The sequence below is a fragment of the Schistocerca piceifrons genome, chromosome 8, assembly GCF_021461385.2.
Source record: "Schistocerca piceifrons isolate TAMUIC-IGC-003096 chromosome 8, iqSchPice1.1, whole genome shotgun sequence".
In the NCBI taxonomy this organism is placed as follows: Eukaryota; Metazoa; Arthropoda; class Insecta; order Orthoptera; family Acrididae; genus Schistocerca; species Schistocerca piceifrons.
This window is the reverse complement of record NC_060145.1, coordinates 45,699,472-45,711,350: the sequence shown is the minus strand read 5'-3', so window position 1 is coordinate 45,711,350 and position 11,879 is coordinate 45,699,472. Positions and strand designations below refer to the sequence as shown.

General features: G+C 44.1%; 1 pseudogene; it reads right to left on the bottom strand.

Annotated features, from left to right (window-relative positions):
- Positions 1 to 1,030: 1,030 nt before the first annotated feature.
- LOC124712855 lies at positions 1,031 to 1,148 on the bottom strand (annotated as a pseudogene).
- Positions 1,149 to 11,879: the final 10,731 nt, after the last annotated feature.

The window sequence follows — 11,879 nt, the reverse complement described above, 5'->3', positions numbered from 1 at the left end:
TCGCTGTGCACCTGATACTGGTCTTCGGATGACCTTACTGGACGGTAAATTACAGCATCATCTGCGAACAACCTAAGAGAACTGCTCGGATTGTCACCCAGGTCATTTATATAGATCAGGAACAGCAGAGGTCCCAGGACGCTTCCCTGGGGAACACCTGATATCGCTTCAGTTTTACTCGATGATTTGCCGTCTATTACTACGAACTGCGACCTTCCTGACAGGAAATCACGAATCCAGTCGCACAACTGAGACGATACCCCATAGGCCCGCAGCTTGATTAGAAGTCGCTTGTGAGGAACGGTGTCAAAAGCTTTCCGGAAATCTAGAAATACGGAATCGACTTGAGATCCCCTGTCGATAGCGCCATTACTTCGTGCGAATAAAGAGCTAGCTGCGTAGCACAAGAACGATGTTTTCTGAAGCCATGCTGATTACGTATCAATAGATCGTTCCCTTCGAGGTGATTCGTAATGTTTGAATACATTATATGCTCCAAAACCCTACTGCAAACCGACGTCAATGATATAGGTCTTCTGTACCTCAAATAAGATCTGACGCATACTGAAGCACCAAGAAACTAGAGAAGACACCCGCTACGCACAGTCGGGTGTATTTCGCATCCAAAGTAGTGAGTGTCCTTCCACCTACATCGGTTAAACTGGCTGCTCCTTTAGCATAAGGTTCACAGAGCATCAGGACTTAAGCAATTCTAAATCCGCTCTCACTAATCAACGGAAGGATCAAAATCATCCCTGTTCAGATACATACACGGATTGTAGTATTTTACATATTCAGCATAAGGGCCCTGTTTCAAATATTTTAGTTCTCACTCCGTCTTCAGGCCACGAGTGGCCTGCCGGGACCATCCGACCGCCGTGTCATCCTCAGGTGAGGATGCGGATAGGAGGGGCGTGGGGTCAGCACACCGCTCTCCCGGTCGTTATGATGGTATTCTTGACCGTAGCCGCTACTGTCCGGTCGAGTAGCTCCTCAGTTGGCATCACGAGGCTGAGTGCACCCCGAAAAATAGCAACAGCGCATGGCGGCCTGCGTGGTCACTCATCCAAGTGCCGGCCACGCCCAACAGCGCTTAACTTCGGTGATCTCACGGGAACCGGTGTATCCACTGCGGCAAGGCCGTTGCCACTCAAATATTTTAGTAGAAATTGAAATTATCCACAGCATTGGCCAAGCTCCGTCTGTCATTACTGAATTATCAAACTTCGCTTAACCACGCACCCCGTTTGAATAACTTTTATTTTTTGAAGTAGTGCCCAGCGTCTTTCCCTTCCTCATCTGGTTTCTGATTTATTATACATTACTGTTCTATAACCTCTTAACTGGGTCAGTATTTTCCCATTGCTTTGATGGCCCTTATTAAGGTTCGTTACTATAAGGCATACGCCTGTTTCCCATAGTGAGAATTTCAAGTTTCTATTTTGCACAGCTACAAAATGTTCCTATATTTTTAGTTTTTTAACCTATGAATGCGGTGCTTTGCCGGCCGTGGTGGTCATGTGGTTCTAGGCGCTCGGTCCTTAACCGCGCGACTGCTACGGTCGCAGGTTCGAATCCTGCCTTGGGCATGGATGTGTGTGGTGTCCTTAGGTTAGTTAGGTTTAAGTAGCTCTAAGTTCTAGGGGACTGATGACCACAGATGTTAAGTCCCATAGTGGTCAGAGCCATTTGAACCAATGCGGTTCTTTATTATGCATCATTATCTACGTCCTCACTAAATTAAAATTTGCCTGTCATTCATGACGTAACATTTAACTGTGTCGCGTCTTATCTTACGCAAGCCTTGTTGAGTCTCCGTCTTTTAGTTAGCAGTTTTTTTTAATTACTCTTAATGTTTCCCTTCATTGTTATTGCTGCTAGCTGTGAAATGGTACGGGGTTTTTTGACAGTGCGACCTTTAAGGTTTAGCAGCCTTCCATTTTGCTTAATAGCAAGATGTTTTTTAATTCATGACTGTGGCACGTTAGTCTATGTCCCTAGCCGCGCGGTCTGGAGCGTGTTGCCACGGTTCGCGCAGCTGCCCCCGTCGGAGGTTCGAATCCTTCCTCGCGCATGTGTGTGTGTGTTGTCCTTAGCGTAAGTTAGTTTAAGTTAGATTCCTCGACTTTCGCCATAGGGTGGTGGGGTTTCGGGTTCCGCTGGATAGGTCAGGAGTCCACTACACGCAGCAAGCGGTTACACGGGTAGCAGGGGTTGTGTGGCGTAGACCGGGCGGTTTTTTAGGCCTCGGGCAAGACAGAAAGGGCAGCAGCGGGGGCCAAGCAGCAATCGGTATTATAATTGTAAACTGTCGAAGCTGCATTGGTAAAGTACCGGAACTTCAAGCGCTGATAGAAAGCACCGATGCTGAAATCGTTATAGGCACAAAAAGCTGGCTGAAGCCAGAGATAAATTCTGCCGAAATTTTTACAAAGGCACAGACGGTGTTCAGAGAGAATAGATTGCATGCAACCGGTGGTAGCGTGTTTGTCGCTGATAGTAGTAGTTTATCCTGTAGTGAAGTAGAAGTGGATAGTTCCTGTGAATTATTATGGGTGGAGGTTACACTCAACAACCGAGCTAGGTTAATAGTTGGCTCCTTTTACCGACCTCCCGACTCAGCAGCATTAGTGGTAGAACAACTGAGAGAAAATTTGGAATACATTTCACATAAATTTTCTCAGCATGTTATAGTCTTAGGTGGAGATTTCAATTTACCAGATATAGACTGGGACACTCAGATGTTTAGGACGGGTGGTAGGGACAGAGCATCGAGTGACATTATACTGAGTGCACTATCCGAAAATTACCTCGAGCAATTAAACTGAGAGTCCGCAGCTCGTGGTCGTGCGGTAGCGTTCTCGCTCCCCACGCCCGGGTTCCCGGGTTCGATTCCCGGCGGGGTCAGGGATTTTCTCTGCCTCGTGATGACTGGGTATTGTGTGCTGTCCTTAGGTTAGTTAGGTTTAAATAGTTCTAAGTTCTAGGGGACTGATGACCATAGAAGTTAAGTCCCATAGTTCTCAGAGCCAATCAAACAGAGAACTGACTCGTGGAGATAACATCTTGGACCTACTGATAACAAACAGACCTCAACTTTTCGACTCTGTAAGTGCAGAACAGGGAATCAGTGATCATAAGGCCGTTGCAGCATCCCTGAATATGCAAGTTAATAGGAATATAAAAAAAGGGAGGAAGGTTTATCTGTTTAGCAAGAGTAATAGAAGGCAGATTTCAGACTACCTAACAGATCAAAACGAAAATTTCTGTTCCGACACTGACAATTTTGAGTGTTTATGGAAATAGTCCAAGGCAATCGTAAAATACGTTTTAGACAGGTACGTGCCGAGTAAAACTGTGAGGGACGGGAAAAACCCACCGTGGTTCAACAACAGAGTTAGGAAACTACTGCGAAAGCAAAGAGAGCTTCACTCCAAGTATAAACGCGGCCAAAACCTCTCAGACAAACAGAAGCTAAACGATGTCAAAGTTAGCGTAAGGAGGGCTATGCGTGAAGCGTTCATTGAATTGGAAAGTAAAATTCTATGTACCGACTTGACATAAAATCCAAGGAAGTTCTGGTCTTACGTAAAATCAGTAAGTGGCTCGAAACAGCATATCCAGACACTCCGGGATGATGATGGCATTGAAACAGAGGATGACACGCGTAAAGCTGAAATACTAAACACCTTTTTCCAAAGCTGTTTCACAGAGGAAGACCGCACTGCAGTTCCTTCTCGAAATCCTCGCACAAACGAAAAAAAGGCTGACTTCAAAATAAGTGTCTAAGGAATAGAAAAGCAACTGGAATCACTCAACAGAGGAAAGTCCACTGGACCTGACGGAATACCAATTCGATTCTACACAGAGTACGCGAAAGAACTTGCCCCCCTTCTAACAGCCGTGTACCGCAAGTCTGTAGAGGAACGGAAGGTTCCAAATGATTGGAAAATAGCACAGGTAGTTCCAATTTTCAAGAAGGGTCGTCGAGCAGATGCGCAAAACTATATCTGACATCGATCTGTTCTAGAATTTTAGAACATGTTTTTGCTCCGTATCATGTCATTTCTGGAAACTCAGAATCTACTGTGTAGGAATCAACATGGATTCCGGAAACAGCGATCATGTGAGACCCAACTCGCTTTATTTGTTCATCAGACCCAGAAAATATTAGATACAGGCTCCCAGGTAGATGCCATTTTCCTTGGCTTCCGGAAGGCGTTCGATACAGTTCCGCACTGTCGCCTGATAACAAAGTAAGAGCCTACGGAATATCAGACCAGCTGTGTGGCTGGATTGAAGAGTTTTTAGCAAACAGAACACAGCATGTTGTTATGAATGGAGAGACGTCTACAGACGTTAAAGTAATCTCTGGCGTGCCACAGGGGAGTGTTATGGGACTATTGCTTTTCACAATATATATAAATGACTAGTAGATAGTGTCGGAAGTTCCATGCGGCTTTTCGCGGATGATGCTGTAGTATACAGAGAAGTTGCAGCATTAGAAAATTGTAGCGAAATGCAGGAAGATCTGCAGCGGATAGGCACTTGGTGCAGGGAGTGGCAACTGACCCTTAACGTAGACAAATGTAATGTATTGCGAATACATAGGAAGAAGGATCCTTTATTGCATGATTATATGATAGCGGAACAAACACTGGTAGCAGTTACTTCTGTAAAATATCTGGGAGTATGCGTGCGAAACGATTAGAAGTGGAATGATCATGTAAAATTAATTGTTGGTAAGGCGGGTACCAGGTTCAGATTCATTGGGAGAGTCCTTAGAAAATGTAGTCCATCAACAAAGGGGGTGGCTTACAAAACACTCGTTCGACCTATACTCGAGTATTGCTCATCAGTGTGGGATCCGTGCCAGGTCGGGTTGCCGGAGAAGGTTGAGAAGATCCAAAGAAGAGCGGCGCGTTTCGTCGCAGGGTTATTTGGTAAGCGTGATAGCGTTACGGAGATGTTTAGCAAACTCAAGTGGCAGACTCTGCAAGAGAGTCGCTCTGCATCGCGGTGTAGCTTGCTGTCCAGGTTTCGAGAGGGTGCGTTTCTGGATGAGGTATCGAATATATTGCTTCCCCCTACTTATACCTCCCGAGGAGATCACGAATGTAAAATTAGAGAGATTCGAGCGCGCACGGAGGCTTTCAGCCAGTCGTTCTTCCCGCGAACCATACGCGACTGGAACAGGAAAGGGAGGTAATGACAGTGGCACGTAAAGTGCACTCCGCCGCACGCCGTTGGGTGGCCTGCGGAGTATAAATGTAGATGTAGATGTAGAAGTAGTGTGTAAGCGAAGGGACCCATGACCTCAGCGGTTTGGTCCCATAGGAACTTACCACAACCTCTATGTTGCTATCTGCGTTCTCCCAAAATTAAAATTTGCTTGCCACTCATTGGAAGGAAAAAAAATTCGTTGTGTTTTTCAGATCATGCATAAGCTTTAAGTCGCCGGCTTCCAGTTAGGAGTTATATTACGATTGTGTGCTACCTCTCTTCAATATGATTCTACAGCGGTTACTCTTAACATTTTTTCATGCAGCTTCTTTCTTTTTCCTTTTGCATGTAAATCACATTCTGAACGGCCTAGCTAGATGGTCCCGTCAACATCCGGCGGTACTTTTGCCTGTTTGGTTTACCAGTCTTCTTTCTCCTCCGTGGACGTTACTCCGTGTTCTGTGCTCGCTGGTAGTACACCGCGTCCAATATTCTTCATTCCAGCGCTCGGAGTCTCAGTACAAAATGTAGGAGTCCTGGGGTTCATTCCGTTCTACATAACTCAGGCAGTCGTCTGTTGTATTGTCTGACGTAGCTTTGGTATTGATTTCTGTTTTTTACCGCATCTACCCCGACCACAGTCTAAAAATGTTGTATGTTACTTCTTTTTCGTTTATTCATGTCGTCACTGCTGCATATAAAAATTGTTATTAGTTTCGGTCTCTTGTTGATGTTCAGTATCACACCTGATGATGGGCATGTAATAGCCGGAAACCGGTGGTGGTCTAAGCAATGAAAATTAAAAAAGCGGTGTTTTCAATCTCTGCCAGTTTTCAGTACCCATTGTGGTAAAAGCATATTAGCTTGGTGATCTTATCTGGGAAATACGTGCGTCTAACATTCTCATAGTAAGGAATGGCCTCTATTCGTCTTTGTGATCGACACATGTAAACAGGGGGCAGCAATCAAGGTAAGATTAAGACAAACTTACCATACACTTCACGAGTCTAGGCAGAGGACTGCGCATATCTACAAGGATCCTCTCCCACTGGAATGTATTTATTTTTCTGCCACCAGTCACCCTCTATGCCGATTTGCAGCAGGTTCTCGCGAATTCCTGTCCTCCACCTTTTCTGTGGTCTGCCTAGTGTGGTCTTCTTCCACGGGGACTAAGTCATCATTTTGGGAGATCATCGATGTTTGTCCATCCGAGTGACCTGTGTGTACAAGCCAGTATTGAGGCACAGCTTGAAAAATCACGTCTACTGTTACGCTGTTACGACGTGACTCTTTTTTCGTTTTTTTATATTCTTTGTCAGAGTATTACCATGACCGCCGCCACAGTGGCTAATATGAGTCCTTTTGTTATGAGACTGCAGAAGACCTCGTACTTATGAACTGTGTTCGCCAAGCTCTCGCATTTTCTAATTTTTCGTGTACACATATTATCATTTAAAAACGAAAATGTGAGTCAGGACCAGGAAATAAGTTCCTGCTTTTCGCGAGTAGCCACCTCACCTACGCACGTACGCCTTCCAGTAATCTAAAGTACCACAATCAGACTTTGATTGACCCCCATAAAACAGTTTTGCAAAACAAGGCAAAAGCAGTCCTCCGCCTCCGTTGCGGACCAACGTTTGAAAGTCGCGTAATAAACTACCCCTGAAGGAGTTGGCTCCTCCGCCTCGCCAGCACCTGGCTGTGTTTCCTCGTTTGCCGGGAGTCGTTACCTGTTATTAGCGTACAGCAGTACGGGGGCTGGCGAGTTTAGTGCTCTGCAAGGCCCTAGCGTCCTACAAACTTCGGCGCTTTAAAGGTAACAGCATAACAGGGACTCGGGGTCAGCCGAGTGCAAGTGTTTAGCGGGGAAAGGGGGGGGGGGGAGGGAGGAGAGAGAGAGAGAGAGAGAGAGAGAGAGAGAGAGAGAGAGAGAGAGGCGAGGGGGGGGGGGGCAAGTTAACCACTGCATCCTTTCCCTTCGACGACCGGTTACGGGAGAGTGCAGTTTCCTTGAACAGCCAACATATTAAACCTGAAGGGAGGAAATTTGTGTACATGGAAAAAAAATAAAAAAAATCACGTCTTTGGAGAAGAGTAGTTGAAGTCTTATACATTTACTTTTATTTTAGAGACAATCACATTTGTAACATGATATCGACGCTCACTGGTTTTGACCGTTCATAGCCTACAATAAGAAAAGAAAAAGAAATCGACATTAGTAAGTTTAAATCTGTATAAAGTTTTCTAGTTATATCTGTCATTAATGCAAATTAAAAATCGAATTACAATGGATTCCACATCTCTACAGCATCTGGTGAACAGTGTGTTGCCTTACTAAACTAAGAACAACGATAAGGAACCAAGAAATAAGTTTGAAATACAGAAAAAGCTATTAGATTAATTTTAAAGTTAAATGGATTGCTAAAACACAATCCAAAATATGGAAAGAAGAATGAAGGATTGTAGAAATGATCGTTGTCCAAGACATAAGTAAACTGTAAAATTCTACATTTTTGTTTATTGTTTTGCTTCTTTGTGTAGTTCACATATTTTTTGTGCATTAATAATAGAAGCATTGGTAACGGCATTTTTGTTGTAGTACTTGTGGTAACTGAGACAAAATTTCTTAGCTAGTAAGCAGCTTCGTCTTTGGACATGTTCATAGATATGTACAGTAAGTTTTATACAACATTTTCATGTTATACACAGTGAAACGTTTTTTGTTTTGTTCACAGGTACGTGAGTTCCTACCTGGTCGCACAGCCCCTTCACGACTAGAGATGGCTCTTCAACCTATGAATTATCGGCAAGTGATTTTATACAGTTTATTGATCTTATCCGAAAGATGTCGATAAATTCTAGTGGCGATTTTAAGTTTATTTTTCGTTCTTATCTCGTCAGTCTGCTTCTTACAGTTGGCTCGCCCATCTCCTGAATATATCCCAGCCGATGTTCAAACAATGATGGTAAAAATCTTCTTAGCTGTTAGGCCGCGTCTTATTCCCCTGAAAAGGTTCCCAGCAGAGGTGTTGAAACGTAGAGCGGCGGTGATGAGGAATACAGTGCGGCGTAACAACCCAGAGGATTTTATCATCAATGACAACGACAACGAAAGCCTGTAGTATGCTGTTTAATTTGCCCTGAGCTTCAACATATTTTTGATAAAATAAATTTCTTTATTTCTATCTGTGACCACAAACTTGTTAGGTCCTCAACTAGCGGTTTCGCTCGGCAATGACCAAATGGTTCTGAGCACTAAGGGACTTCACATCTGAGGTCATCAGTCCCCTAGAACTTAGAACTACTTAAACCTAACTAACCTAAGGACATCATACACATCCATGCCCGAGGCAGGATTCGAACCTGCGACCGTAGCGGTCGCGCGTTTCCAAACTGAAGCGCCTAGAACCGCTCGGCCACAGCGGCCGGCTCGGCAAAGACCATCTTCAGATCTACTGTAAAAACGTGTTCTGATATAACGGAGCAATAAAGGCATTGTTGTTGTTGTTGTGGTCTTCAGTCCTGGGACTGGTTTGATGCAGCTCTCCATGGTATTCTATCCTGTGCAAGCTTCTTCATCTCCCAGTACCTACTGCAGCCTACATCCTTCTGAATCTGCTTAGTGTATTCATCTCTTGCTCTCCCTCTACGATTTTTACCCTCCACGCTGCCGTCCAATGCTAAATTTGTGATCCCTTGATGCCTCAGAACATGTCCTACCAACCGGTCCCTTCTTCTAGTCAAGTTGTGCCACAAACTCCTCTTCTCCCCAATCCTATTCAGTACCTCGTCATTAGTTATGTGCTCTACCCATCTAATCTTCACCATTCTTCTGTAACACCACATTTCGAAAGCTTCTATTCTCTTCTTGTACAAACTAGTTATCGTCCATCTTTCACTTCCATACTTGGCTACACTCCATACAAATACTTTCAGAAACGACTTCCTGACACTTAAATCTATATTTGATGTTAACAAATTTCTCTTCTTCAGAAACGCTTTCCTTGCCATTGCCGGTCTACATTTTATATCCTCTCTACTTCGACCATCATCAGTTATTTTGCTCCCCAAATAGCAAAACTCCTTTACTACTTTAAGTGTCTCATTTACTAATCTAATTACCTCAGCGTGCTGAAAAGAAGTTCCTCTGAACTGTTTAATGCGAGAATTCTCAAAGCTTTTTGAATGAAACAAACGTTATTAACATTCTACGTCTTTATTCTTCGTATCTACCTATTTGCAGCCCTCGGCTGCAAGAGGGCTTCAAATTGTAGCGTGTAACATGGCAGCGAGTAATTTCAGGGTGTATATGACCCCGGACAACCGGGAGATCCAGGAAAAACCTGGGAATTTTTTCATCCGGGAAAAAATCGGGAAAACCCCGCGAATTTTTTTAGAATTCGGGGCATTTTTCGTATTTTTAGTTTTCAGTTAAATTTTTGTAATTTTGTCTGGTAAGAACCGATACTCTAACAAAAGACATTACTGTATCCCGCTACTGCAGAATAATACAGCAGCATTAAAACATGAACAAGAGAAAAAAAAACGAAAATAAAACTTAAATTGCAAAGGAAATGCGCCATATAAAATAACGCAGAGCTCGTACAAGCGCCTGCCAACAGCAAACTGTGTCATATGCTTTCGGAAGACTTAGCAATACTTCATAACAACAAACTTCCTCCGATGAGCGCGACGTCACAACTTTTTACATCAGACTCATTTAATCAGTTACGAGCGGCCTCATACACATGCGCAGTTGAGTCGCTTATGAAGGTACCTTCTCACGCTTCTGGCTACATAAATGTGGCTGTTGGCTGTGTAAGCAGCAGTAGCAGTAGCAGCAACCAGCCACATGGTACCCGGAAAAATTTTACTGGCGACCCTAAGCTGCCAGGTTCACGCGTGAGCAGCAGGCCCGGATCTAATGAGGGGGGGGGGGAAGGGGGGGAGGGAGGCATATCTGAACCGGGCGGCAATTTCGGGGGGAGGGGTCAAGTTCTATTCTTGAGGAAAAAAAACCTTGTTTCACAATACACCTAGCATCCAGCGCACATTTTAGTATGGTTCACGAAATTCCGACGCTCTTGGAGTATCCTCTGGTGCCTTGTTTTTTTTATGATATAATGTAAGATCTTTTTATGTTTTACACGTACCAACATACGGGCTTCCTACGTCACCGTAGATGCGCAAGCGCGGTGACGCCTCTTATCTGGCGCTCTCTGGCAACTGCTGAAATAAATATATTTCTAACAGGTCACGGGAAAATATTGCGAATTGTTGTTCGAAAAGCGTTATTTTCAAAGTAAATATCCTTTTACGCAAGATGAACAATGTGCGAGAATCTACGATCAATTTCTTAAATCACAGAGCGTTAGCTCTCATGTAAAAAAATCATCTCTTTGATGACAAGCCATTTAGAAGAATTTCGAACCCAGAAGATCAGAGATTTAAGTCGGAATTAAAAAATTTTACTGCCGTATTTGTGTGATATATGTTAAAGTGTAACATGCGCTAAACAGATCAACATTATATGTGATAGCTTAGCTTCTCTTGTAGTTTATTAATCTTAGAGAGCCGGCCGGTGTGGCCGTGTGGTTCTAGGCGCTTCAGTCTGGAACCGCGTGACCGCTACGGTCGCAGGTTCGAATCCTGCCTCGGGCATGGATGTGTGTGATGTCCTTAGGTTAGTTAGGTTCAAATGGTTCAAATGGCTCTGAGCACTATGGGACTCAACTGCTGAGGTCATTAGTCCCCTAGAACTTAGAACTAATTAAACCTAACTAACCTAAGGACATCACAAACATCCATGCCCGAGGCAGGATTCGAACCTGCGACCGTAGCGGTCTTGCGGTTCCAGACTGCACCGCCTTTAACCGCACGGCCACTTCGGCCGGCTGGGTTAGTTAGGTTTAAGTAGTTCTAAGTTCTAGGGGACTTATGACCACAGATGCTAAGTCCCATAGTGCTCAGAGCCATTTGAAAGTGTATTTTCACCCGCGAAAAAATGTATTTTTAACCGGGAGATCGGGGAAAAATACGGGATTTTTTTTTCCTTGTCCGCGTATACACCCTGGTAACGTAACCATGTCGGTGCGTGAGAAACAGCGTGCAGTAATGGAGTTTCTAATTCAAGTAGTTGGTCTACACATGGAGTATCCTCACCCGCACTCTGGGCAGGACAATGTCACAACACACACGAGCGCTACGACATGTGTAAGATGCCGACGCCTTTGGTTCACTGCCATCGATTATCCTCTCTACAGTTCCGACACAGCCCCATCCGATTTTCATCTGCTTCCAGAACTCAAAGAACACATTCGAGGACTTCAATTTGATAGTGATGAAGCGGTGGAAGCAGAGGTGAGACTATGGCTTCGTCAACAAAGTCAAACATTCTACAGCGACGGTATCAACCAACCGGTGTCTCGTTGCGAAAAATATGTTCGTCGCCGGGGTGTCTATGTTGAGAAATAAATATGTGTACATGAAGAGTAAAGATTTAGAATGTTAATAACGTTTGTTATATTTAAAAAGATTTAAGAGCTTCAAAAAAAAAAAAAAATTCGGAGCCATTAGTTTTCAACACGTCCTGGTATATCTGTCCATACATATTATAAAATTGTGTGTGTGTGTGTGTGTGTGTGTGTGTGTGTGTG